The sequence below is a fragment of the Chiloscyllium plagiosum genome, unplaced genomic scaffold, assembly GCF_037043375.1.
Source record: "Chiloscyllium plagiosum isolate Xiang-an unplaced genomic scaffold, Cpla_swu_hap1 HiC_scaffold_12, whole genome shotgun sequence".
Lineage (NCBI taxonomy): Eukaryota > Metazoa > Chordata > Chondrichthyes > Orectolobiformes > Hemiscylliidae > Chiloscyllium > Chiloscyllium plagiosum.
In genome coordinates, this window is record NW_028270150.1 from 108,400,460 (window position 1) to 108,402,795 (window position 2,336).

Sequence of the window (2,336 nt, forward strand, 5' to 3'; positions counted from 1 at the left end):
AGTACTATATTGTGGTACTCGGCTCTTCTTGTCTGTCCTTAGGAAGAAGGGTCTGTTGACCCAGAAACCTCCAAAAGAATTCGCCGTACATCGGATAGATACCTGGAAAGATACCAAACTGCACCCAAGCTGGGAGGGACTGTTCCTAACCCTCCTGACTACTGAAACAGCCGTCCGAACTGCTGAAAAAGGGTGGAGTCATCACACTCGTGTTAAGGGCCCCGTGGACGCTCCTTCCCCTTCGGCAGAGTGGCAAGCTCATCGTACAGACAACCCTCTGAAAGTCAAGCTGAGCAAAAATAATGGACTGAGAAGAGACTATTAAGTATTGGTTAAAAAACTATATTCCAAATCAATTGTAAGTGTTGCATGGACTCACTCCTCCCTGGCATACAAAGGGTTAGGGAATAGACAGATAGGGTTGTGAGCTGAGATGAGTGGTCAGCTTTATATTGTCACGATAATATTGGCGCTAGCTGCCAAGGTGGGTGGGAAAAATCATTTTACCGCTTTATGTCAGAATTATGCTAAACTAAAGGGGCATACCGACTGTTGGGTATGTGCGGGGATCCCACACCATGGGGAATCCAGAATTCCTCTCACCGTAATACCACTTACTAAAGAAGTAGTGTACGATGTATAACAATTTGACTTGGGCTCAAATGATACAACTTGGAGATCTGAAAGGGGTAATTATAACTTTGCGGGATGGTTCCCTCGACCAGCCCCGAAAACTCTGGGTGCTATTGATGGCCTTAGAGTATCTCCCCCCCCCCCCGAAAGGAGCAGTAAATACCACTTGTTTCTGTAATCAGAATGATACCACACCCTTCCGATTAGGAAAATCATCTTGTGTCTACACCAGCCAAGCCACTGCCACGACCATTCCCCAAATATTAAATGGAACATATTGGGTATGCGGCCTGAAGGCCTATCCATTTATTCCTGGGAAGAAATACATTTGCGTGACTGAATGTATAGGAATGCATGCCTCAAAGCCAGAAAGGCTGGAGTGGCTGCTGCTGCTACCTTGCCTATATAATTCCCCACTTGAGGCTGTTAAAGAGAGTCCCAAAAATACCTTGGAATAAATAGGGAGGAAGTCGAGTAAACCGGAAAGTAACCAAAGGAGATCGCCTCCTCTGGACTTTGATACCTATGTATGGGACCGCTCTAGCAGGAGTAGAAATACAAAAGTTGGCGGCTTCCCTGGAAGAGTTATCCAACAATACTGCTGGTGCATTGGCCGAAACCCAATCCTAAGTAGCAGCCATAACGACCGAAATGATTGCCACTAGGCTAACCACCCTTCAGAACAGGATGGCTCTGGATTATATTCTAGCAGTGAAGGGTGATACCTGTGCACTAATTGGAGAGGAATGTTGTACATACATACCTGAGGTCTCCTCTAACATTACTGATATCTCCAGACATGTGCAAGACAAAATCGCCAAGATAAGGGAGGCCGGTAATCGGTACCGGAACGAAAAAGGATGGGAATGGGGGAATTGGGGATTGACTGGTTGGGGAAGGTGGTTAGTCAATCTGGCTATCTATGGATTATTGATATTAGTGGGTCAGGTGGTAGGGTTCAATGTCCTAAAATGGGTAATGAGCCGACTGATGACATCCCTTGGGGAAGGAACCCAAATAAATCATCAGATGCTTTTACAATCAGCAGGTGACATGCAACAAAGAGAAAGTGAAAGAATGCTTCTAGAGTTCGAGCAACGAACAGCACAAATGTAAAACGTAAGATTGTGAACCTCATCGGCAAAAGACATAAGACGGCAGAACATAAGAAAATGGATTAAAGGAGACTTAATAAGTGCAAATACAACATTCAGAGAATAAGAAAAAGGGGGAATTGTGAGAGATTAGAAATGTTGTTTTTGCAGGTGGGGGCAGGGGGGGTGGGGTGTTAATTCTTGTAGCATGTAGCATATTTAAGGCTAAGATTTTAATGAATATAGAGGGTCTTTTAAAGAAAATAGTTTTAAGCTAGGAAATAACTTTAAAGTAAAGTTGACCACAAAAAGAAGCAGCAAGAGCATTTCACAATAAAGCTTATAGTATGATAAGAGAAACTGGATAAAAACAACAAGCTGTAACAAACAAGGAACAAAGAATGCAGACATACAAGGACAGTAGGATGGCCAGATAAGAAAATAACTAACAAGTGAGGAAATCAGCTTATGATAGGATGGGAAAAGGGAGGCGTGATTCCGCAACTTGTAAACTAAATAAGAAAGCTAATATGCTCTATTTTCGCGAGCATTTCTGCTTGATTGGAGAAGCGTCCGGTTCTTACAAGGCTGTAATAAATTGTTCTTGAT

The 2,336-nt window shown here is 43.3% G+C and overlaps 1 pseudogene; it reads left to right on the top strand.

The window, feature by feature from the left end:
• Positions 1 to 558: 558 nt before the first annotated feature.
• Positions 559 to 1,749, top strand: LOC148148729 (syncytin-1-like; annotated as a pseudogene).
• Positions 1,750 to 2,336: the final 587 nt, after the last annotated feature.